At 36.0% G+C, this 27,368-nt stretch overlaps 1 protein-coding gene and 1 pseudogene across 1 annotated transcript in view; one reads left to right on the top strand and one right to left on the bottom strand.

The window, feature by feature from the left end:
- TBCA (tubulin folding cofactor A) overlaps positions 1-27,368 on the top strand; it is an 80,579-nt gene that overhangs the window by 7,018 nt on the left and 46,193 nt on the right. The window lies entirely within an intron of this gene.
- On the bottom strand, positions 739-17,858 carry LOC132028133 (large ribosomal subunit protein eL37-like; annotated as a pseudogene).

The following is a 27,368-nucleotide window of genomic DNA, read 5'->3' as shown; positions in this document are numbered from 1 at the left end:
ATGATCTGATCCCCAGAAAGACTGTGAAACTTGCTTTCTTTTAACTTGTGACAAAAATGAGCTTTTTAGTTGTTTGTTATATTCACTGATTGGCTGCAGAGAGAGAAGGGAGGAATATGAAGCTTGTGTTTTTGAGTCAGCTGTAGGACTTCGTAATGGCCATCTTTCTGTAAACTGCTGAGGCAGTGATGCCCTATTTCCCCTAAAAATCTGTTTATATCAGAGATCTTTTCTTTTTAACAGTTTAAAAAATACTGTATCAATATTACTAACACAATGTAACAAAGCCAGTTTCACTCTTAGTGCACTTCTGTAAAGTTTATTGTAGGGAAGAGTGGTCAAGGGAGTTTTTGAGAGGCTGTTATTCTAAAATGTATAAATGATTCACCACAACTATCAAAAGACATTATTACCTCTCCTCCTCCTCCTCTTCCTCTTCTTCTTCCTCCTCTTCTTCTTCTTCCTCTTCCTCCTCCTCTTCCTCTTCTTCTAACCAGAACATTTATTTTGTAACTAATTGTTGAAATCTTTTTTTTTTTTTTTTAAGATTTTATTTATTTAACAGAGATCACAAGTAGGTAGAGAGGCAGGCAGAGAGAGAGAGGAGGAAGCAGGCTCCCTGCTGAGCAGAGAGCCTGATTCGGGGCTCGATCCCAGGACCCTGGGATCATGACCTGAGCTGAAGGCAGAGGCTTTAACCCACTGAGCCACCCAGGCGCCCCATAATTGTTGAAATCTTTAAGATGAACTGGATGCTGCAACAGCTGCCATCTTGGGTTTAGGTGTTGTTCCTTCACAGATCTGTGCCTGAATCTTTGGTGTACAATTTTTAGGTACCGCATTCAACCAGTCCCAGTGGGATTTCATCACTTAACCTTGGTGCTCCAGTATTACTTTCTCTTCCACTTGACTTGATAGCCACATTTGCCACAGCTTGACTTCCAAAGGTGGTAAGCCTAGAGCCACAGCTGGGGCACAACATGGGTATCTTACTGCTATACTTTCCATATGATGAAATCTCCTTCCTCAGCTCTTTTTTTGTGGCTGAGACCAAAGAGCGACATTCTTAAAATTCTAATGCTAGATTATAGTTATTTCCAAACCCTCCTTTATCTTTGGTTTTTATTTTTGTGTGTTGGTTTTTTGTTTGTTTATTTGTTTTATTTGATAGAGAGTGAGCTTGCATAGTGGGGAGGGGCTAAGGGAGAGGGTATAAGAATCCCAAGCCGACTCCAAATTGAGCACAGAGCCTGATGCAGGGCTTAATCTCAGGACTCTGAGATCACAAACCTGGGCTGAATCAAGAGCCTGAGGCCTAAGCTTAAGACTGCATCACCCAGGCACCCCAAGATTTTATCTCTGGTTTTTTATTGTTGTTGTTTGTTTGTTTGTTTTTTAATATTTTATTTATTTGACAGAGTGAGAGAGATCACAAGTAGGCAGAGAGGCAGGCGGGGTGGGGGGGAAGCAGGGTCCCTGCTGAGCAGAGAGCCCTACGCAGGGCTTGATTTCAGGACCCTGAGATCATGACCTGAGCCGAAGAAAGAGGCTTAACCCACTAGGCCACCCAGGTGCCCCTCTCTGGTTTTTTACCAACTTCCCTGTTTGTTGTTGTCACTGAGATCCTTTAACTTGTGCTAAAGAAGTATCTTAGGGAGTCTTATGTATATACATATGCTCTAACTCAGAGTTTGTCTATAAAGGTTATCAGAACAAGTAGGCATCTATTTTTTTTTTAAGGCATCTACTTTTCAACTGCATCCCTCAGGTTCTGAACAGTACAAAATATCCTGCTTTTAATATGGCATCCATTGCCTGAAAAATATCTGTACTCTGTTTTTGGAAAACCTGTAAGTCTGCTGAAATGTATTTCCACCTAGATAACTGATACAGCATTATAATTTTTGATCTCCAGACCTAGAATGTTAAATTGTAAGGATTCTGCATTATGTCACGATATACAAAGATTTTCTTAAGACCGTACGCGTTTTTTTTTTTTTTTTTGTCACCTTTTTGGGGATCAGAGGGATGGTGTCTAACACATTGTTTTTTACAAAGTAGGCATTTAATACATACTTATCAGATGAGTTAAGGAATGGAGGAAACTAGAGAAGAGGTCAGTTATATGCGGGGGAACAGCTCAAGAATCTGGAAAAGGTTTGCTTTATAACCATGAGAGATGGAGAAAGTTGATGAATACTTTAGTTAAACTTTAGGAGCAACAACAAATTGCCTCCTTCAAAGACTTGTCAGGATAGTACTTTTATTAGAGAAACAAGATCAGAAAATTATTTATTTATTTATTTAGATTTTATTTATTTATTTGAGAGAGAGAGAGAGAGTATGAGGAGGAGAGGGTCAGAGCGAGAAGCAGACTTCCAGCTGAGCAGGTATCCTGATGCGGGACTTGATCTCGGGACTCTGGAATCATGACCAGAGCTGAAGGCTCAGCTTAGCCAACTGAACCACCCAGGCACCCTAGAAAATGATTTGTATCAAGGATTTGTTTACAGCATTTTTAAGCTATGTTGGAGACTATTACAGAAGAATTTTTAATTATTAAAGTTCAATCAAGAAAGATTTTGTAGTGTACCTAGAACTAACCAGAACACTGTCTCTCTTTGATCTTTTTTTTTTTTTAAGTTTTTATTTATTTATTTGACAGAGAGAGAACATAAGTAGGCAGAGAGGCAGACAGAGGGGTAGGGGACCAGGCTCCCTGCTCAGCAGAGAGCCTGATGCTGGGCTCAGTCCCAAAACCCCGAGATCATGACCTGAGCTGAAGGCAGAGGCTTAACCCACTGAGCCACCCAGGTGCCCCTCTCTCTTTGATTTTAATAGCGGTAGGTGTGTGTCTATATGTGTTACCGTCCATTAAGTTACAAAAATAGGCTCACCCATTCCAGGGGTTTTTTTGAAATCAAAGAAAAATAGGAGGGTTATAGGTAAATTGAAATCTTATTATAAGCAGTAGGTAGTATTCTAGAGAATCTATCAAAATTTTGGGTTCCGTCCTTAAGGAATCTGTGTTGTTAAGTTATGCAGTGTACGTGTATCTGAATATTTATTCTTAGAATTTCCAAGTATCCCTTTATATAAATCCCTGGTTTCTAGCTTTATCCTGAACTTTAGAGTCATTTTAAAGTATTGAATGAATGCCCTTATTTTAATTTTCACTTAATCTGTTTTCATTCCATCTGATTTCACTCCATCTAACACCAAACTAATTACCTTCTCAAATCTGATCCTCTTCACCTGTTTTCTTTTATGCAGAAAAATAATAATTATTTTTTTTAAAAACCTCATTTCTTTTTTTTTTCTTTTCTCTTTTTTCTTTTTCCTTTTTTTAAAGATTTCACTCATTTATTCGACAGAGAGTATAAGCAGGAGGAGCATCAGAGGGAAAAGGAGAAGTAGGCTCCCCACTGAGCAGGGAGCCTAATGCTGGACTCCATCCCAGGACCCTGGGACCCAGGACCGACTGAACAATAATTATTTATTGTATAAATAAATAATTTTATACAGGCACTCTGAACAATAATTATTTTATGTATAAAAAAAAAATCTGGAGAAAACAAAATAAACCTGAAATGAAACACTATAGGTACATTCAAATGCCCCTTTCTAAGTCAGTTCCTCTCCATCTTTACCTGATTTTTATTCTGAATTTGACTGTATCATTTCCATGTATATTTTAAACTTAATTTATATTGGAGAAACATAAGCCATATTATAGTATGTCCTGTGAACATTATATACCAAAATATATCTGGAAGGATACCCAGGAAACTAATCATATGGGTTGTCTCTTGGGAGGAAAGCTGTATAGCCGGAGGGAAGACAAGAATAGGAGAAAATTCTTATAATTTTAAATCATGTGTTACCTATCAAAATATAAATGAAGAAGTTTTACATTGTAAATAGTATAACTATTCATAAATTTATAAATATTCATACCTACTAAATATTCCTATTTAACTCTAGGAATCTTTTATTACTTTCCATGCACATTAATGTTACTGTTTTTGAGACTCATGTTGAAACATGTAGCTCTAATTCATTGTCTTATGTCGGTGTGCTGGTGGTTTTTTCATTATCAAGTTGATGAACATTTAGGTTTTTTGTGCATAATGTTACTGTTTTTGAGACTTAATGTTGGGATATTAGCTCTAATTCATTCTTTTGCACTAGTGGTTTTTCTTTTTTGTTTTAGGCTTGATGGATATTTAGGTTTCTTTTCCATCATTTTTCACTTTTACGAATAGTGCTATCATATGCTATGTTAATTATAGCTGTTAGTGCACATATATAACAGTGTAAGGCAGACTTTTCCAAGGATTGTGGGCCCTGAGTGGATTATAGGTGTCTGGAGATACAGCTTTCCTTTAACCTTCAGGATGGCCAGGTGTGGCAAGAACAGCCTTGGGATAAATACGAGGGAAGAGTCTTTCAGACTGAAGAAACTACTGTAAATACATAGGCTTGAAAAAGGGAGCAAGTGTGATTCATTTGAGGAATAGCAACCAAGTGAGACAGAAGAGGAGACAGGTAGGAGACACACCAAAAAGTAGGAGGGAGAGCGTACAGTTCTTACGGTGTCTAATTTGTAAGGATTTGGGCTTGAGGCTCACATCAGATGATAATCACCTCAGTAGAAGTTTCCCTGGATGTTTCTGAAGTTTGTGTTTCCCTGTCTGTGTTCTTAAAGAACTTTGTAGCTTTTAGTAAGATAGTACTAAAAATACATTATCTGTTGAATTCACTAGACTAGTGGTTTCCAAAGTATGGTCTAGGAGTCCCGTGGAGTCCCTGACACACTTTCAGTGTGTCTACAAGGTGAAAGTTATTTTCATAGTAATGCTGAGACATTATTTACCTTTTTCACTTTTATTTGCTCACAGTTTTACAGTACGGTTTTCCAAAGGCTATATGGTATGTGATAGTGGGACAGATTGAATGCAGAAGATGTGAAAATCTAGATGCTTCTATTAGGACAGACATTTTAAAAATTTGCAAAAATGTAAAACATTTGTTAAGTGAAGTAAATACATTTTTAAAAATCTTTAAAACTTAAAAAAATTGTTAATTTTTATTTCTAATATAATAAGTATTAATAGATATGATACATATAAATAAAAGCTCCTTGGGGTCTTGTGATAGTGTGATTTATAAAAATAAATGTATGTTTGGTCTCCCTTTCCATTCCAGACACAGAGCTCCTAAAACTCTTGGAATTTCCTAAATGAAGAGAGTAATAAAGATCTTTCTTTGTATTAAGATGATTTTTGGAAAGCCCCTAGGTAACTAAATGAAGGTTGGGGTTGTTGCCAGGGAACCAACTCTGATTACAGGGTTAGAACTTCTAGTCCCATCCCCTGACCTCTGGGAGGAGAAAGGGGCTAGATGTGTAATTAGTCACCAGTGGCTGGTGAGTTCATCTTGTTTTTTTATTTTATATAATTTTATCATTTGTATATTGGTAAGGAGTTCTGTTGTTTAGTTATTTTTTAATTTTATGTTATGTTAAGATTGTCCATATTTTTACATTTATATGTAATACATTTGTTTTGACTGTTGTGTATTATTTCATTGTCTGATACTATCACAATTTATTTATCCATTCTTCTATTAGTGGGCATTTGGATTGTTCCCATTACTGTGTTTCTAGGTGCATTCTAGTTCATGTCTTTGGTAATGACATATAAGAGCTTTTCTAGGATATCTTTCCAGAAATGGAATTGTTAGGTGACAGGTATATGAATGTTCTTCTTTGTAAAATCATGCCAAACTGTTTTCGAAAGCAGTTATACCATTTTACCTTCTCAGCTGCATTATATGAGAGTTCCTTTTGTTGATCCACATCCTCTCCAAAGCTTGGTAGGCCTTAGTTTTATTCTAATACTGTTTTTATTTTTCAATTTATAGAAAAATTAAACTGTTTTGATTATTTTTTTCAACAAGCATCTCCACAGATAGGGTAAAGGAGGTATGAAGCTTCAGACCCCAACCACATGCTTAATCACCCCTTTCTTCTTTGTGTAGAATACTGTATATGCCTCTGGCAACCCAGGGTTTTTTAACCTGGTAGAAAGGAGAGGTTCTTTTGAAAGATCCTTTAGAAAGTTGTCATTTCCAGGACACTGCATTCACTATTGAATGCCTGCAGAGTGAGGGGAAGCTTGCAGGTGAGTCCTGAAAACCCACTTGATAGTGGGTTGAGCAGGAGCCAAGGCTAAAGATGGCCAACAATATTACCTTCTAAATGACCTTTCATATGTTACTGTGTTAATTCTTTTGTTTTTTTTTTCCATTTTTTTATTGAGATATATCTTACATATAACATTGTTTTAGTCCAAGGTGCACAACATAATTATTTGATATATATGTGTGTGTGTATAGCAAAATGACTACCATAGTAAGTTTAGTTAATATCAGTCACCTCACATAATTTTTAAGATTACTCTTTTAGCAACTTTTGATATATAATACAGTACTTTGATGGTAACTGTATGTCACCATCCATCCTGTACATTACATCCCCAGAACTTATTTATAAATGGGAGTTTTTACTTTTTGGCTACCTTTACCTGTACTCCCCACCCTTATTTCTGGCAACCACCAGTTTGTTCTCTGTTTCTGTGAATTTGGTTTTTTTTAGATTCCACATAAAAGTGAAATCATACAACATTTTCCCTTTCTCTGGCTTATTTCATGGAGCATGATGCCATCGGTGCCCATTTATGTATTGCAAGTGGCAGGATTTCCTTCCTTTTTAATTAACATATGATCTATTATTTGCCCCAGGGGTTGAAAATCCACTTACAATTTTTATTCCTCCAAAACTTTACTAATAGCCTACTATTGACCAGAAACCTTACTGATAACATAAACAGTCAGTTAACACATATATTGTATATGTATTATGTACTGTATTCTTAAAATAACAGGTTAGAGAAAAGAAAATGTTACTTAAGAAGTCATAAGGAGGGGCGCCTGGGTGGCTTAGTGGGTTAAAGCCTTTGCCTTCAGTTTGGGTCATGATCCCAGGATTCTGGGATCGAGCCCCACAACGGGCTCTCTAGAGCTCAGTGGGGAGCCTGTTTCCCCCCTCTCTCTCTGCCTACCTCTCTGCCTACTTGCAGTCTGTCTGTCAAATAAATAAATAAAATCTTAAAAAAAAAAAAGTCATAAGGAAGGGGCACCTGGGTGGCTCAGTGGGTTAAGCCTCTGCCTTCTGCTCAGGTCATGATCCCAGTGTCCTGGGATTGAGCCCCACCCGCATCAGGCTCCCTGCTCAATGGCTTCTCCCTCTCCCTCTGCTGCTCTGCCTGCTTGTGTCTCTCTCTTTCTGTCAAATAAATAAATAAAATCTTAAAAAAAAAAAAAAAGAAATCATAAGAGAAAGTACATTTATAGTACTATACTATAGTCAAAAAATATATATGAGGGGGCGCCTGGGTGTCTCAGTGGGTTAGGCCTCTGCCTTCGGCTCAAGTCATGATCTCAGGGTCCTGGGATCGAGCCCCACATCGGGCTCTCTGCTCATCAGAGAACCTGCTTCCCCCTCTCTCTCTTCCTCTCTGCCTACTTGTGGTCTCTGTCTGTCAAATAAATAAATAAAATCTTTAAAAATATATATATATGAGTATGTTTTATGTGAACATATGAGTGAACCCATGCAGTTCAAACCTTTGCATTTCAGGGCCAACTTGTATACAGCACATTTTCTTTATCTCTTCATCTGTCACTGGACATTTCGGTTGTTTCCATGTCTTGGTTATTGTAAATAATGTTGCAGTGAATATGGGAGTACAGGTATCTTTTTGAGATAGTGATATCTGTTCATTCTGATGTATGATACCTTAACTTCTTAAGTTTGGCATGTACTTCTAGAGAAGGATTTTAATTTATTCTTGATAATGTTTAATTGTTAACCTATTCCATAAGTTTTATAATTGTCATTATCAGAGGTTTAAAAATCTAGCAGATGTACATACCCTTAATCTTTACCAGTTGTCCCCCCAACCAAAAGCAAGGTGTTTATTTCATACTCATTTATACTCATTTATATTCATTTATATTTTCCTTTACATATTCTATTTAGGTCTCAATATAGATACTTTTAAAAAATTTTATATTACTCTTTTAAACTGTCATGGCATTTCTAGTATTAGATTAAATAAAAGTCTCAGGAGCCAACTTTGGCTTTTGTTCATAAAAAGAATAATTAATGATTTTCTGTCTTTTAAATGGGCAGTATTATAGATAATACTTTGTGATGACTCTGAATCTGCATTTCATACATTTTGTTGTGAACACTGTGGCTACTCTCAGTATCTTTTTTTTTTCTGGTCTTGATATCTGCCTGTATTTTTATGCCAGTATCCATCATCCTTACCCATGTACATACAGCCTATGTTGTTTGAGGAAACGGCTCCATCTGTATATCTTTTAGCCAATCAGATTCCATTTCCTGGTGACAGAAATTGATTCTAGGTGGATAGGTGATTTAGGCTCATTTAAACAAGGTACATTTCAGAACTCTTGCTTAAATTCTGGCTCAAAGTACTCTGTGACTGGCAGCCTTCCTTTAACACTTACGGAGTCTGGCTTTGGGATGAAATTTGTATTATAAATGGCAGAATGATGTACAAAGGAAAATTTCTTGGTGCTGTTAACTGCTGAATCAGACAACCTTGAAGTGTATCTCCCTTGGATTTTAGTTACACAAACCATTAAATTCCTGTATTGTTTCAGTTCTTTAAATTGAAATTATGTTACTTGCATAATTGAGATCCTTACTCTGATTTCTAATTTATGTATAGCTGTGTATAGGAGAAATTTCCTTTATTAAACTCGCTAGAGACTGCTTTCTCTTCTTTGCCTGCCCCCCCCCCCCCCATTTATTTACTTATTTTTCTCTGTTTTTGTTTTTGCGGGGGTTTTTTGTCTTGCTTTTTGTAAATTCTGTTGTTGCTTTAGGCTCAACTTTGTTCCCTGTTTCCCTCTATTTCAGTGTCTATTGAGGTCTTTCCCTTTGTATAAGAAGTAGGGAAGAACAGTTCTCTTCCTTCAACCCTCCCCTTTACCTCCCAGCTGTTTTTGTCCAGTTCACTGCTATTTAGCTGGGAATGGAAGAGAGAAGAGGAGGAAGAGGAAGTGTCAGATTGGCAAGATATCTTGCCTTGAAATCCCAGCAACCCTTTGTTCTCACAGACTCTGCCCTTACTTCTGTTCCAGTTGCTTATCCTACCTCCTAGGTGGTAAGAGAGTCACCGCTTCTGTGGCAAGGATTTTAATAATGTAATGATGTAATAATTATTAATTATAATTAATAAAATTATTTAATGTAAATAATATTTGTGTGTATTATTAATATAAATAAAATTAGTAAAGATAATTAGTAATAATGAGTTAGGAGGCATTCTGGGCATCCAAGTTGAAATTCTGATTTTTTTTTTCTTGTTAGAAGCATAGTTATGCATGGTATACATAGTATTCTGTCAAAAGTATTTTATGCACATTGAATACTGAAGTACAGTTAACTAGGCTTTTGTGGGACAACTTATAAAACTTAATACCAAGTATAGCATTTTTTCCTGTGAAAAGCATGTCTACTGAAATCTCTAGAAATCTGATTGTAATAAACATCTTTGCAGTGTAACTATGTCCCTAATTGGAAAATGTTTGAATTACACTGTTGATAACTTAGTTTCATGTTTACTTTAATTTGCTTTCTGTCTCTTGCTTTTATATATATAGTCAGCCATTTATTTGTCTCTTACTACTCCAGCTTCTAATAACTTCTCTTCTGTCACTCTTCCTTTTGCTACTGCTAATCCATTTTAGGGGAACTCAGACTGTTTCTACTGATTCCGAGTAGAAATACAGATTTCTACTGTATTTCTGTATTGATGTGAAAATACAGATTGTCAGAAGTCTGTTGTCTAATTATTGCTTTACTTGGACTAGACTTTCTTTCTCTAGCTACCATGATATTGTACATTATTCTCCACCTGGATACAAGCTCCATAAGCAGGGATACATTCTCCAAAGGCCTAGCACAAAAATTGGGACAATTTTGATAAATACTATAAAATGAACAAATTACTTAACTCTCTGTGACATTTTAAGTTTCTCGAGAACAGAAAAGTGTCTTATTCTTCATCTCCCTTTAATATATTTAAAAACAATTTAGAACAGTTTTTTGAACAATTTTCAGAAAAGACATGGTACAAAACTCCAGAGGTACAAAAAGATACGCAGTGAAACATGAGTCTGTTGCCCCCTGTGCACTAGCCACCCAGATTTGCCCTCTTGGAGCCAACTTCATTACTCTTTTTTGTGTGTATGTATATCCTTTTAGAGATATTTTGTGCATGCACAAGTATTTACATTTATGTATTTAAAAACAAAAACAAGGGGCATCTGGATCACTCAGTCGGTTCAGTATTTGCCTTTGGTTCAGGTCATGCTCCCAGGGTCCTGGGATTGAGCCCCACATCGGGCTCTGTGCTAAGCAGGGAGTCTCCTTCTCCCTCTCTCTGCTCATGCTCTCCTTCTCTGTCTCAAATAAGTAAATAAAAATATTTTTAAAACCTTAAAAATAAAAACAAATAATAGTATACTTTGTAGACATTGTTGTGCACATTTTTTTGGTTTTTTCTTTTTTTTCACTTTCCTATTAGAACATATAGAGCAGCCTCGATTCCTTTTTTAATGGGTGTATTCTTCTGTATGGACATACCATCTTTTTTAAATCCCCCAAATGTAAAATGATGGACCTCTATATTGTTTCCGCTGTTTTACTGGTTTGAAAGATAGTGCAGTGAATTTCTTGTGTGTATGTGTAGTTTTATAAATTGCAGGTGTTTATCTGTCAGATAAATTCCTGCAAGAGGAATTGCTGAAGTAGGGAAGCAGAAACTTTTTTTCCTCTGCCTTCCTAAATATTCTGGCTGGGGCCCTTTAAACTGATGCAAGACAGAATAAGAGAAAACAAATAGAAGTTTATTAACATGCAAATACAGGGGAAGAATATTTAGTAATGAGTAACTTAAGGGGGTGGTGGTTAGAACTTGACCTTAGCACCTTAACAAAAGAACAATTAATTTGTAGAGTAGTGGTAAGACAAAGGAAAAGGACTTTGAGTTTGCAGCAAAATGTAAGAAGGTGAATATTTATGGAGAACTAACTAATGGAAGTTAAGAGCTGATCAGTTAAGTTTGTTATGTAGATTCCTCTTGTCCCTTCTCTGGAGTTGTCTCTGATGGTTAACTCCCCTCAGGTTGAAGGGGTGGGGAGACACAAATTCTGTCTTGCCTTTAGGTAAATTGGGGAAGGCTCCTTATAGCTGCTTTTTCTCACTTGAGTTCAGTTGAAAATCATCCACATGCCGAAGTGGCGTATTTTGGGGTGGCATATCTGCTGTGCTTCCCTGGCTCCCTTTGTATTTTAAATTTTGAGAGATATTGGCAAGTTAGTCTCTAAAGTCTCTATTTATAATTCCACTAACAACTTAATACATTATCTTGTTAACATGGAAGGAGGAATAAAACTGTATGAGTTGGAATGCCCAGATATGTTTAGTTGTTTTGTTTTTTTATTTTGGAAAGTACTTTCTACATTGTTGAAAATGACAAAAATAGATGTGGCATGTAGGTATGCTAAGCAATTTAAATTCATTTCATTTCTAAATATAGCCCTAAAAGAATATCTTTCCTTTTGAAACACTAAGTTGTACAGCTGATAAAGTACTCCTTAAAGATTCTCTCCTGTCCTTATCCCTGCTGTCCTCCCTTTTCGGCCCCATTTTGGCCTCCTCCCAGAAACAGACAAGAGATAGATGATTTGTTCAGGATTACCTAACTAATTATCAGAAGAGCCAGAGCTGGAAAACTTTCTGGAATTGCTACATTACACTCTAATTAGAATGACTTTTCTATTCTGCACTGTTAAAAAAATAGTTTTGAGTTAGATTTTATTCAAAGTTTGGTCCTTGAAAGTAGGTTCAATAAACTTTAACCATAAGATACTTTTCAGTTTTAACATTTGAATCGTAGTTTTTAAACAATAAATTTGTGATATCCAAAGACTTTATTGGTTATACTAGAACTAAGTTTTGTTTAATAAACAGACCAGCTTTACTTTGTGAACATTCATTTTGTATTCAGTTCTGCACGAGTGATCTTACTTAAGAAAGCACATGAATTGCTTTGGTTTCTGAGAATATTCATCTTGATTTCTCCCCACTGGAGAAATTTTGGAGAATATGTTCATATTGTTGAAAATCTTCAGATGGATAAAGATTAGGTATACAGATGTGCTGAACAGTTTAAATCTAGAAGAAAGTCCTAAAAGGAGAAAACATTTTTCAAATATACGCCTAAAAGTTGGAAAATTTTAAATCTAAAGAAAAATAGAAATCTAAGCTTTATGTTTCAGACACTCTTGCCAAAGACTCTAGCCAAACAGACTAAGAAGCAGCAGAAAGAAACTTTAAAAGACCAATACCACCTTGCTAGCACATTGCTAATAAGGACTAATAGGTACTTAAACTGATGAAAGTGATTCAGACAACAGTATATTAACCCCCTACTGTGCCATGTTTTAAGCTGTTAATAGACATTAGCCTTTTAAAGAAAGACTAACACTTTATATTCATTTTCTAAGCTTTTGATACATTAGTGAACTGTTAAAGCCACTTGGTATATTTGATTCTTACAACTCAGTGCATTTTCCAGAATACTTTTGAGAAAAGGCAATTGCTCTGAAAGTTTAGATTTCATGTAGTCTTTGATTTCTTAATATAAAGAAATAACTTTACATTATATTTTGATTACTATAACTTTTTTGTAGAAGTTATTTGGGAGGAATAAATAATAATATATATTTTTCATTGACAGTAATAAATATGGGAAATGTTCATTCTTAGGTTTGGTGTTTTAAAAAATTTTTTTATAATTTACATATTAAGGCCAGATTTTTTCAGAAAATTTCCAGTAGTATTATGTCAGTGGAATTATATATATCTATATAATTAAATATAAACAATACATATTGTATATTAAATATAAATATATAATATATAAAATGTTCATAATTTTATATACAATTTATAATATATATGTTATATATAATAATTTATATATAATTGGTTGTTTTCCATTAACATGTGTAATTAAAGATGTCACCTCTAGATAATAGGTATGTATATATGAGAAGGGAGGATTTGAAAAGTGTAATTTCTTTTAAAAATGTTGTGAATAAACTTTAATGTTTGCTTCTTACAAATCAGTAGTAACTTAAATTTTTGTTTGCTTGCATTGCTTTTAAAGCAGTTCTTTAGAGATTAATACACAGTTTTTGGATGTTTTATGTTTTGTGTTTCATAGTAATTTCAGCTGGAAAGCTCATAGAGATTTGATGTGGTTGTAGAACAGTTTTGTTTTGAAGAAACTGATTGCATGATGTAAGTAAATGTTGAATATATTGACTGGAGCAGGGGCTTTGATAATTAAAGTAAAAACAGAAGCAGAGTGCCTAATTTGTCCAGGTGGTACATTTTTATGACTACAGAAATGAATGAGACCTATATGCAAAGTGCATTTCTATTATATCTCATGCCTTTTCAAAACCAGGGGGAGGGGAATGGAATAAAATATTTAACTGAGGATGCCTTATATAATTTGTGAAGTTATCATGACTACCAAGTTAATACCTGAAGAGCAGGTTTAGGTCTAAGAATTGAGTTTATTATTGAAGGTAATATTGAGGCATGGTAGCTTTTTTTGCTGGCGTTCGTCTTTTGATTAAGATCAAGTTATACCAGTCAATCTCCCTTATCCTGGAATAGATATTTTATATGAAGTTGAAATAAGGACACCTGAATGGCTCAGTCGGTTAAGTATCTGACTGTTGATGTCAGCTCAGGTCAGGATCTCAGGGTTGTGAGTTGGAGCCCTGAGTCAGGTTCTGTGCTGAGCATAGAATCTGCTTAAGATTCTCTCTTTCCCTCTCACTCTGTCCCCAATCCTCTCTCTAAAAAATAAATTAATTAAGATAAATTCATTTTTCCATATTAGTATCAAATTCACCAATTTAATGTCCCACTCAGCTGGAGTGTTGTTTTCATATATTAGAAATAATAGAAACTGAACAGGTCTAGAATGGCAAGTTTGAGATGGTTCTAAAGGCTGAAATTCCCTGTTTGAGAATGAAATGGACAAAAACTGTTAATTCTTCATATGCAGTTTTACTATCGTTGGAGCAGCTATTACCAGTAAATTTGTAAAAGCAAGTAATATTTACTATCAGTTCTTTTTAAAGCATTTTTATTTATTTGACAAAGAGAGAGAGAGTGCACAAGCAGGGTGAGCCGCAGAGGGAGAAGCAGGCTTCCTGCCGAGCAGGGAGCCCTGTATGGGGCTCGATCCCAGGACCCTGGGATCATGACCTGAACTGAAGACACACACTTAACCAACTGAGCCTACCAGGCACCCCATTTTCTGGCATTCTTTCACACACAAGGACAAAAGAAGGAACCAAATAGTGACATTGAGATTGGATGTTGGACAGTTGTCAGACTCAGTCACCAATATGGTGACTTATCCTGAATACCATCTTCACAGCAAAAACTTTCAGAATTGTATTTCAGCAAAACTAAAATGATATTATATGAACATTTTGGGGTAGTTACTTAGTTAAGTCCTCTAATGTTAAGTCTCCAAACATCTTCTGTATTCTCTTGGAGACCATTGACATATAAAGAAAAATTATTGAGGGCCTTTTACAAAAATAACTTGGGTTTTTCTTTTCTTCAGAATGTAAAGTACTGAACTTACCTAATTTTTAATTAGAGATATTAAAAATATGAAAAATTGTTCAGTAAGAATAAGTATTAAGAATTTTCTGCACTTTCTTTTATGGACATTAAGGTAGGGAGAAGAAGGGGAGGAATGAGTGAGAGACATGTTGCAGGTAGATACATAACATAATAGAAAGGGAGGTAAGGGATAGTAATCTTCCTTGCTTTTACTTGCTTTGGGTGATGGGCCTCAGGTAACGTTAAAGGACTAAGCTCCTTAAGAGTGCCAAAAATGCTTTATTCTCTTTGCAGTTTCCAGAATCCAGGATGGTGCCAAGGCACCATTAAGAAGCCTTTCATAGCTAAGTGACTGGTGGATGAATCCGTACTCACAGTTTTTCGAATATTTGAATACTTAATTGTTTAGAGTCCTTTGATTGATATAACTAGAGTGACCTCTCAAGGTAGAAAGTATTTGCTTCCTGAACTATCTCAGCAGCAACCTGAATGGTAGATGAAATTGAGCCAAGGGCCACATCTAGGCCCAAGCCAATTTCCCTACTCTGTTTTGGGGCTTGGTAAACATATCCATTTTTGAATATAAAGTCTCTCCTCAGACCTTATTTAAATGTGCAGCTATCTTTGACTAGAACATTCCCTAGTATACTGCTCTGAATAATACTGACCAGTCGTTCCCTTCTATGTCTCTTCTTGATCCTTACTTCTTTCCTGAAGTCTTCCCTGGCTAATGGGGGAATCACATGCTCTTCGTGTGTGTCCCACATACCATCAAACCTATAAATTTAACTGCCGTTTGCACTCTTACTTCCCTTATTCTTTCCTCTTAAAATCAAAGATCTGAACTCTTGTCTAAAGCCAATATTCTACCTGTGCTTTGCATCCCACCTCCTTGCCCTGTGCGTTTGTTTCTTCTCTTTTCTGGCCTTTGATCTCTTTACCAGTATTCAAGCATGCTGAAGTCAGCAACATCGTAACATTTATTTATGTATGGGGGGGGCGAGGGAGAGTGCGGGCAAAAGAGATGTAAGTAGGGAGAAGGGCAGAGGGAGAGGCTCTTCAAGCTGAGCTCAAGGGAGTGACAGGGCTTGATCTCACCAACCCTTGAAATCATGACCTGTGCAGGAATCAATAGGTGGAAGCTTAACGACTGAGCCACCCAAGTGCCCTTAAAGTCACTAACATCTTAAAAATATCAACAGTATAAGCCTTTATCTCATTTCCCTCCCTAGGATCCAGACTTGTCAAAAGCCATGTCTATATTCACAGGTTGCACGTTCCCAACTCCCAGTCAGTTCTTTTTTTTGCCTAAGATATTATTTATTTATTTATCAGAGAGAGAGAGCTCAAGCAGACAGAGGAAGAAGCAGGCTCCCTGCTGAGCAAGGAGCCCAGTGTGGGCAGAGCCACGTGGGCTGACCTGTGGCTCAAGACCTGAGCTGAAAGGCAGACCCCTCACTGACTGAGCCACCCAGGCATTCCCTTCCCAGTCAGTTAGTTCTTAACCTGTTGTAATCTTTCCTTACTAAGAGAAGTGAAACAAAGGTTACCCATTGTATATAATACCCATTGTATATAATAGTTTATCTTGATTTACTAGCAGCAGTTGACAGAATTGTTCTCCCCTTTCTTAAAAGATTTTAATCCAATTTTTTTCTTTCTTTCTTTTTTCTTTTTGCTACAGTGATTCTGGAGTCCTTTGGTTTTCCTTCTATTCTCTTATCCCCTCCTCAGTCCTACTTTTGCTTTCTTCTTTGTTATTTATGCAACAGATTGAGTCACTAAAATATGACAGATATTGTCTGAGTGATAGGTATATAGTGGTGAATAAAACAGCTATAAAAGTCCCATCACAAGGGGTGCCTGAGTGGCTCAGTGGGTTGGGGCTCTGCCTTGGGCCCAGATCATGGTCTCAGGGTCCTGGGATCGAGCCCCACATTGGGCTCTCTGCTCAGCGGGGAACCTGCTTCCCCCCCACTCTGTCTGCTTCTCTGCCTACTTGTGATCTCTCTTTCTGTCAGATAAATAAGTAAAAATCTTTAAAAAAAAAAAAAAAAAAAAAGTCCTGGGTGCCTGGGTGGCTCAGTGGGTTAAGCTGCTGCCTTCGGCTCAGGTCATGATCTCAGGGTCCTGGGATCGAGTCCCACATCGGGCTCTCTACTCAGCAGGGAGCCTGCTTCCCTCTCTCTCTCTCTCTGCCTGCCTCTCCATCTACTTGTGGTCTCTCTCTTTCAAATAAATAAAATCTTTAAAAAAAAAAAAAAGTCCCATCACAAGAAAAAATTGTAACTTATGTATAGTGATGGATAACTAGACTTATTGTGGTGATCATTTTGCAGTATATAAAAATATGGAATCTTGATGTTGTACACCTGAAACTAATATATGTCAGTTACACCTCAATTAAAAAAAAATGTAGTTCTTTCAGTGATGTAGCTTACCCTCTCTTAAATGTTTTCAGGGGTCTACCTGAGTCTCTTTCCCCTCTCACTTTGTGAACACTGCAGTTAGCAGCTTCATCCATTCCTATGACCTCAGTTGTTTATGACTCCCACATGAAGTACTACTAAAAGGTACTGCAGTAGTTCTGCCCCCAGCCTCTGCCAGTCCATGGTTTCTCGATTTTCAGTCTTAGTTTCCCATAGTCAGCTGTGGTTTGGAACCAGATCCTACTTCTAACATATCATCAGAAGGTCAGTAGTAGCCTAATGCTATGTCGCAATGACTACATTATTTACCTGACTTCATCTCCTCCTGTAAGCATTTTATTATCTCACAACATCACAAGAAGTGAATCCAATACTGTACAAGAGTACAGTCCAATTAGATATTTTGAGAGAGAGACCATATTCACATAACTTTTATTATAGTATATTGTTTTGTTTTATTTTTGTTATTCTCTTGTTGTGCCTAATTTATAAATTAAATTTTATCATAGGTATGTATGTTTAGGAAAAAAAACGTAGTATACATAGGGCTCTGTAGTACCCACAGCTTCAGGCATCTGGTAAGGGTCTTGCAGCTTATCCCCCATGGATAAGGGGGTACTACTGTCATTTAATATTTTCCCTCTCCCACATTCTTTCTCTTGCGTTCCTTATGTCAGGCAGTGGTACTATCGGCCACACCACTGTCTGCCCAGTTTTACCTTTGGCTTCTCCCTCTCCTTTGTCTTTCCACATCCGTCATGCACCACAGTTTGTAATTTTCAACTTTATCTGCATTTCCATTTCCCCCATAACCACCCTTGAGTAGGCCACCACTGTCTTTCTCTTGGATTACTATCATAGGCTTCCCTTGTTTGCCTGGCCCTAGTCATTCCCCTTACTATTCTCCATATTACAGTCACCGTGGTCTTTTTAAACTAAAATATGATTATGTCACTCTCCAGGTATGACTGTCTAATACATTTAGGAATAATCCAAATTCTTTAGTATGATCTTATGTTATGCTGCTCGCCCTGCTCTCTTGATTAGCTCTTTCTCTTACTACTCTTCCCCACATTCATGAATATCTTTACTTAATTCTCAAACCAACTTACCATATTGTCTCACTTTAGAATCTTTTGTGTTCTTTTTTAGTACCTAGAATGCTATCTCCCTGCTCCTGTCACCATAACCTTTCCTTCTTCTTTGCTCTGCTAATTCTTAATCATCAAATCCTAACTTGATATCACTTTCTGGGGAAAGCTTTCCTTATTGGTTCTCCCCCAGCTCCTCTTTAATTTGTCTCTACTTAAGAGACAAATATTCTCCCTAAATGATAAGTGTATTTTCCTGAAACAGTTGTGGTTATGGAATATGTTTTAGATTTTAAATGTGGCATACTCATTTGGATAACTGGGTTTCTAATTGTAAATTTCTTTATTATTATTATTATTTTTAGGTTCTAGGGAACATTTTAGTTGCTGATATGTTTCAAAAGTAGAAAAATAAGAGATGGGTTCTATTAGTAGTTAAAGATATTTCAAAGGGAAGAATTAAAGTATCATTTCCTCTTTTTGGTCTTATTAACATTGCAGGTAACTTCAAGCACATACATATATAATTCTGCAAAGGAACATTGCTGGTTGGCCTTTTAGCTTCAATATACGGAAATACTGGTCTCAGTAGTACATTTCCCTGGGCAAGATGGGCAAGGAGGTGAAGTAATCCAACTGAAAATGACTGGCCTTCTCTGCAGAGTATATTTCAAACTTCTCTGATCTAACCCAGATTTAGAAATGTGTTTTATTTTACATCGTGACGGTATACATAACCCTCACACACACACGCCTGAAATAAAAGTTTAACAAAATAGTCCCATTTTTACCACTTACGAAGCACTCTGTTATTTCCATTCCTTTCTTTCATTGAAACAGTGATTATCACAACCTACTGAATTGATTTGGGGAGTCATGGATTACAACTCTGACTAATGGGTTAAAACTAGCCATTTGAGAACACTTCTGTGTAGAAGTAGGTGGTGACTAGAACCTGTTTTCAAACTAGCCAGTCAAACAAGTAGAATCACAACCAAGTGGGAGCCCTTGGTATGGGAAGACATGACTGACAGTTACTCGATACCTGCATGATGCAGCATTGGACCACGAAGTGGTCTTACTTTATATTCACTACCTTATTTTAGAGCACTTGGTCTTTCTGCTTTAATGAGGAAACTGAGGCACAAAGAGGTAGGTCACTCACTTAAGACCATATAAATAGCAAAGGTCAAAACTAAGATTTGAACTTAATGCATGTTAGTCTGCCTGACTTCGAAGCCTGTGCTTTGCATCATATCGCTGTGTCTCCAAGTAGCATTGCAATACACATGCTAAACTTGGAAGGGAATTAGTGACATTTAGGTGTCTTCAAAATTTTATAGTGGAAAATAACAATAAAAAGCCCCATTAAATGTGAGTTGAGACAGGCATAAACATTGACAAACAGTTAAATAGTGATAGATTATATTGGCTTTCCAGAGAGCTTAAGTTCTTCATGCCTCTGCTCATCCAAGAGGTAGAGGTAATATCCTTAAGGCTGAGATATATGGGGTTTTCTTGTTGGTAAGGTAAATGAAATGTTGAGAGGCTTTACTACTGCACCAGAGCAGATAATAAGGCAATTAGAACTGTTAAATTGATGAAACACCAGACTGGGATGAATTATGTCATGAATTGCAAAGAAACAAGAAATTTTACAGCAACTTTTGAGACTAAAGATGAAAGATATCTCTGTAAAATGAAGGGAAATTGATAGTTAAACTTAAAGTGCTAGATTTATTGACCTGAAAAACCCAACTAAGCATTTTAGGGCCAGTTTCAGAATATTATTTATCAGCTTTGTAAATAAATAGAAAAAAAATTGTCAGTTTATGCCGATAGTTTAATTTCTTCTATTAATAAAATGAATTTAGGATGTGTTTCTTCATTTTTTTGAGCTGTAACACACCGTAGAAATCATCTAGTCCCAACCTCCTCATTATACAGATATTGAACCTGAGACCTAGAGAAATTACACACCTTCTCAGGATCACATTACAAAGTCAAGAATTAGAACTAGCATCCAGGTCGCCTGATTTCATTGGCTTAACTTTTATTTCACCTGAATAGGAACATTGATAAGTGGCTTCTTACATAATTTGATTTATGGGATATTGTACTTTCTTTAAAATTCTCGTCACATAAATAATCTTATTGCTAACAAATAATGCACTGTTTGCCAGAAATAGCCAAAAACAGTCATTTGATCACTGGATATAGGCTAGCCTTTCATATTTCAGCAAGGAGTGGACTACCTGCTGTTTTTGTTGGTTTTAACAAAGGCATGGGTCATACTTTCAGTGTAAGGATCACCTGCAAATATGATTATCCTCACGTAGAAGACACACTTCTTCTGGTAGATTCCTTAGCAATATAGGCCTTTTCATTTTTGTGTCAAAAACTTCAGGAGGTAACTATTGGTTTAAATGGGAAAATGATTCAACTGTAAGATCTGTCTTCCTTCAGAAAGCTTTTTGAGAAGTTGTTCTCATGTTTCCAAAAGTCCTTTCTAAGTTCAGAAACCATATGTACATATGCCCCTAGTTCAAGTAGGTACAAATAAATTCCATTGTTCAGTTACTAAGTGTTATATCTTGAATATCCATCCTCTGTATGATTTTTAATGTGATTAGACAAAATGACTATTAATTGAGATACTATTTATGTAACCAGCTCAACTGTAAAGCCTTACATAGATGGATATCATCAAAATATAGATATTTAGGTCAAAGTTACTTGGAGAAGAAATCACTTTAAGAGAATTGAAATTGTGCTGAGTGAGTTGAGGAAAGCTTCCTGGAGGAGATGACATTTGAAGCATATTTTGAGTGAGTAATAGAGATAAGTAGGTGAGGAAAAGAGATGAGGAATTATTTCTTCTTAGCAAAAGAAATAAGATAAAAATCTCCAAAGCTCATTTAGAAGGTGAATAGGACATATTTGGGCACAGGATGGACAGTTATGACTAGAGTGTAAAAAGCATGAAGTATATAATGAAAATATACCCTGATGGTCTTTAACATCCTCTTGAGAAATTTGAAATTCTATAGATACTATTTCTTTTTGAGTGTTTGAGCGAAGCAAGGGAATTCTGGGGACAGTTTGAAAGCTACATGGTGAAGGTAGAGAACACTAGTTTCCTAGTGTTTCAATTTTTTTTTTTTTTCCCCCAGCTAGGTCAGAACTGAAAATTGAAAATCATGGACTCTGAGGGACTATGGGCCTCTCACAGACTGTGTCTAATTAAGTGCTATGTAGTAGTGGTTGCACAAAGTTTATTTAAAATGAGTGAATTTCTATCTTGAAAATTTCTTTTAGTGGAGATAATCCTTTTTTTTTTTTTTAAATGCAAACCTATGAGTAAAGTATATAAAACTGGTCTTTGTGTGTTCACCACCAGCTAATGACACCATTTAGAATGCATGTAAGATATGTACATTATAATTGAAGAGTGAACAATAAACATATGGGTATGTGAAGGACAAATTAAGCAAAATAAACTTGAATGCTCTTAGTTTGTTTACTTTTTTCTTTTGACAATTTACTCTTTATTGCTTAAAAATGAAGGAAACATACAGCAAAATACAAAGTCAAAAAAAGGGGTGGGAAGGGCCAAATGTTTTATATCTTCCATAATCTTGCATATGTGGTAAGGAGGAACCTCCATTTATCAATGCACCATTCTTCTGTCCTTGGATTATTACATAGTATCAGCTGGGCCTAGGATTTGGTTCAAAACTTAAACAAAACACCCAAACAAATCCATTAGTCATTTAGAATAAGACCATATGTTTCACAAATAGCATTGTGTTTACTTTTTTTCTTTTTTTAAAGATTTATTTATTTATTTATTTACAGAGAGAGAGAGAGAGAGATCACAAGTAGGCAGAGAGGCAGGCAGAGAGGGGGGGGGAGCAGGCTCTTCACTGAGCAAAGAGCCCGATGCAGGGCTCGATCCCAGGACCCTGAGATCATGACCTGAGCTGAAGGCAGAGGCTTAACCCACTGAGCCACCCAGGTGCCCCGTGTTTACTTTTAAATAGAGTAGAATTATAAAATTAATACTCAATGGAGGGAAGCTAATCTAATCTTCACTAAAATGATGAAGAATATTTTATTTTAGTAAATTTAAATTCAAATTAGTTGTAAATATGGACTACAAACTAGCAGTTGAATAATACTAAAGGTAATGATATGATAGCATCATACAGAATGGGGGTAGAGCTCTGTGTGGTGCCATAGGTGTTACGTTAAATATGTTTTTATTTAAATCATATTAAATTACCTTGAAGAAGACATGCAAGGAAATCCACAAAGGATGCAGATTTTAGATTGTAATTAGAACAGAGAACTGAAAAAGTGATGAGACATGCCTAGGTAGATAAACATAGTGAAATTTCCTTTGTAAAATTCCATTGAGGGGGAAATGGAGCAGATGAAATGCATTAAAAATGCTTTGCTTCTAATTTGGCATTTGCCAATCTGAGTAAACATTGAGTACCCCAGTTAAGAACTTCTTTTCATGTTGTAATTCTTTGTATGTATCCAGGATATCAGCAAACCAAAATCGCCTCATAGCATGTAAAACCTAGATGTGCAATTTCATAGAACATAGATGTCCATTTGTTTAAGAGGAAAATTTTAAGATTGAGAGAAATTTTGAAACAAGAAACTTATAATCACTCTGTCCACGAAGCTGTAGCTCTAGAAAATGTTTTTAGTAGTGACCCAAGTCACTAACTGGGAAGACCTTTTCATTTTTTTCTTTAAAAATACCTTAAGGAGAAAAGATGGTAATGTTTCTCCATTTGTTAATAGTGCCTAACTTGAATATTAAATTAATGAGACTCTACCTGGAAATGGCTTCTCAAGACTTCTAAAAAAACAAAACCAAAATTGTTAACTTTCACTTAACCATTAAATTAAAATACTATATTTTGTGGAAACTGCTTTCATATCCACATAGAACCTAGAAGCCAGAAAGATAAGACTGAGAAACTTGAGTATATAAACATTATAAAATAAAATTTTTCTAGGGAAATAGAGCAAAAAACAAGGCAAGAGGAAGAAAAACAAGGTAGAAAGATAAATGACACATTAGGGAAAGTATTTACCAGCTACATAACAGATAAAGGATGGAAATCTAGACTATACAAAGAGCTATAAATTAATAAGAAAGAGGGGAACACACCAGTATAAAAATAGGTGTGAATATAAACAGGAAATTTGCACATAGAGAAAGAAGTAGGATTGGATGACATGCTTATATTTGTAAGCAGTTTACAAAGTTTAATCCATTTAGTTATCCCAGCTACTGTTATTGGCAGATACTATTATTATCTGCGCTTTACAGTTGAGGAAATAGACACCAAATGTTTAAGTAACTTTGAACTAGTGGAACTGGCATTTAAATTCAGACAGCCTGGCTCTAGACTCTGTACCTGTAATGATTGTATCTCACTAATAATCACAGAAATGCAAGTAAGCACAGCAGTAATATTATTGGTCACCTGTAATATTGGCATAAATGAAAACACCAGTACCAGTTCGTGAGAGAAATGGGCTCTCACTCTTTGTGGAAAGATCCTTTGGTACCATCTCTTTGGAGGTCAATTTGAACAGTGTATAGCATGAAGTAATATGTACAAACCCTTTGATCTAGAAATACTATGCTAAGATTTTCATCTAGAGAAGTTAAGCAGAGAATAGTATAGATGTACATACAATGATGTTCATCTCACTGTATAATAATAATGAAGAATTGGAGACTATAAGTATTCATTGATAGGGTGTTACTTAAGGTATCTTGCATGCTATCAATGAAACACTATATAGTTATTAAAAAATACTTGGTGTAGGGCTGTGTACATTGCTGTGGAAGGACTTTACAATCTGTTGAGTGTGACTAGACTGAGAACACCATGAGGGAAAGGATAGTAGTTACTTTGTTCATTGTCCACATCGTAAGTATGTGCGAAGCAGTGGAAGTGCTGGCTGGCTGGCTGGATGGATGGATGAGTGAAAGGAAGGAGGGATATAGTATAGTGGAAAGATTCTAAGATTTGAAACTGGAAGCTTTCTGTTCTTATACCCTTTTAGTAACAGCTTACCATTTGAATTCAAGTCCTTTAAAACATTGGTGTTCCACAAATATTTCTGTAAAAAGGAGCCAGTTAGCTTGCATTAACATCTATATTATTTTCCTAGGCTGCCATAACAAAATTACCACAAACTAGGTGACTTAATACAACTAAAATTTATTCTCTCAGATTTCTGGATGCTTAAAGTCTGAAATCGTGGTGTCAGTAAGGCCATGCTCCTTTCAGAGGCTCTAGGTTAGAATCCCTTCTTGCCTTTGGTGATTGCCAACTATCTTTGGCATTCCTTGGCTTAAGGCCGCTTAACTCCAGTCTCTGCCTCTCCCTTCTTCCTTGTGTATCTCTTCTATAAAAGACACCAGCAGTTGTATTTAGGGTCCACCCCAATCCAGTATGACCTCATCTTAAATGAGTTATCTCTACAAAGAAAACTTCCCTTACTTGGAAACAAGTAAGATCACATTCTGAGGTTCTGGGTGGACGTGACAAGATAAGTTTGAGCCTAACAATGAGAATCTAGGCTATGATTAATTGGCCAAAGAAGTAAAGGCTTTTTAGGGAGGCCCTTCAGTAAACTACCTCCTGACCTCTCTAAGTGGAACACAACTAAATGTAGTCATCGGCTCCACAAGTCAGTTTCTTCTCGTTTGACTTTCCTTTAAAGTTTTCTTTGTTTTCAGGCAGAGCCTATCAACATCATTTAACCTTTTTACAAAAATACTCAGATTTATGACTGTTCTGTAATATAAATAAGTAACCCCCCCTTAGGAATTATCAAGTTATTGAGGCTTTATATATTACATGAGTGCCTAATTGCCTTAGTTTATAAGGTTCTCCTTTCTCTACCCTAGTCAGATTTTCTTTCTTTCTTTTTTTTTCCTTAAAGATTTTTGTATATTGGGGCGCCTGGGTGGCTCAGTGGGTTAAAGCCTCTGTCTTCGGCTCAGGTCATGATCTCAGGGTCCTGGGATCGAGCCCCGCATGGGGCTCTCTGCTCAAGCAGGGAGCCTGCTTCCTCCTCTCTCTCTCTCTCTCTGCCTGCCTCTCTGCCTACTTGTGATCTCTGTAAAATAAATAAATTTTAAAAAATTAAAAAAAAAAGATTTTTGTATATTTATTTGACAGAGAGAGCACAAGTAGGCAGAGAGGCAGGCAAAGAAAGAGGGGGAAGCAGGCTTCCCGCTGAGCAGGGAGCTGGATGTGGAGCTCAATCCCGGGACCCTGAGATCATGACATGAGCTGAAAGCAGAGGCTTTAGCCCACTGAGCCACCCAGGTACCCATACCCTAGTCAGATTTTCATCATTGATTCAGAATGCCTATCTGTAGCACTAGTTTTCCCCTCCCTAGCTATTAGCTTATAACACAATAAACCAAGCTCATAGTATTACAAATTTATGAGAAATTATATTTATAAAATTATATTTAAAGAATAACTGCTTTTAATGGGAATATGGGAGATATCTCCTATAAATCTTAAGTATAAACTTTACTGTAAAATTTGACCTTTATTTTGGCTCTTCTGGGGCCCTTTTTTATTGTTTTCCATAATACCGTTTCATTTAGGTGAAGGTGCATGCTGCTCACATTTCAAAAAGTAGATAATAGATTATAGTTTTGAAATTCATTATTCTAATAAAATACACATTATTTCCTGATTTCTTCTTTTTTTCAGTATTTATACTAGAAGCATGATTTTGGTGGAAAAATAATGTTTACAAAAATGTTACCTTACTAAAGAGGGTTGTTAGGGTATGACTTCTTAAAACTAAATTATAAACCTGAAAGTTCCTTGCTCAATAGTTTGATGCTTTTTCATATTTTTCTCTAAAATCTCAAAACAAGAAGCTTTACATGACTATACCCAACTCCATTTTAACTTTGCTCATATCATCAGCATGAATATAGTACTATTTTTTCTACTAAAGTTTTTAAAAATTGTTTTCACTTTTGTGTATTTTTTACTTGACCTATATTTTAAGTTTCACAAGGCCAAATATCCCTTGTTTCTTTCACTATTTCATTATAATGAAGTTACATACTGACATTTAGGTACTTCGTATTGGGTAAGTTAAACTTGCTAGTTTGTATTGGACTTTACTGATTCCAAGATACTCTTTTTGAAAAACTTGAATATCTTTTTCATGTTCTTTTCTTATTTTATGTTTCCTAATCTGGGGAAGGAGAGCTAGCGTTTTGGGATTTCTAAAATGTTCCTGTAAATGTCAAGTAAAAGGGATGATTTCAGTCTATAAAATGGATTTAGACTGATAATACCACATTTACTTGAGAAAGCAATATAGTATCTTTACTCTGTATGCTTTTTATAGTATTGCTAGGTGCTCATGTCCCATAACTCTTTAAAAAGAAGACATTACTGCTCTATTAAAGCATGGTACATAACTGTATAAGTTTGCATGCATGTGATTGTGATATCAGTTGCCATTTTGTTCTTTCAAGAAGCTAGAACTCTGAACTGAAAATTGGGCAACCTGGATTTTATTTCTAGTTCTGACTAAATTTTCTAGAAGCTTGAAGAGTTACTTCCAACATCATTCATTTTGATGTAAAGATTTGTTTTAACTCTTTGAATCATGAAACTGTTAACTTCAGAGAACTATGCCATTAGAAATATGTAGCTGAGACTTCAAATAACAACAGATTGTTTGAATTTAAAACCATCAGGTATTCGACATATGGGCTAACTATTGTTGGTGAACAGTGTATGAGAAAAGGGACAGCAGGAATCTCTCTTACATGTTGAGTTTTCAGTTGTAGAAACATTGTTTGATATGTAACTGTTGTGTAGCACTATTGACTATTTTTGCCTGTGATACACTGGGTTTGCAGTCTAGGATGAAATGCTAAATGAGAACAGTTTAAATCCTTGTACTTAAACTGAAACATGTGATCATTCAAATTCTTCC

This window comes from Mustela nigripes, chromosome 12, assembly GCF_022355385.1.
Source record: "Mustela nigripes isolate SB6536 chromosome 12, MUSNIG.SB6536, whole genome shotgun sequence".
Taxonomy (NCBI): domain Eukaryota; kingdom Metazoa; phylum Chordata; class Mammalia; order Carnivora; family Mustelidae; genus Mustela; species Mustela nigripes.
This window is presented reverse-complemented; position numbering and strand designations above follow the sequence as displayed.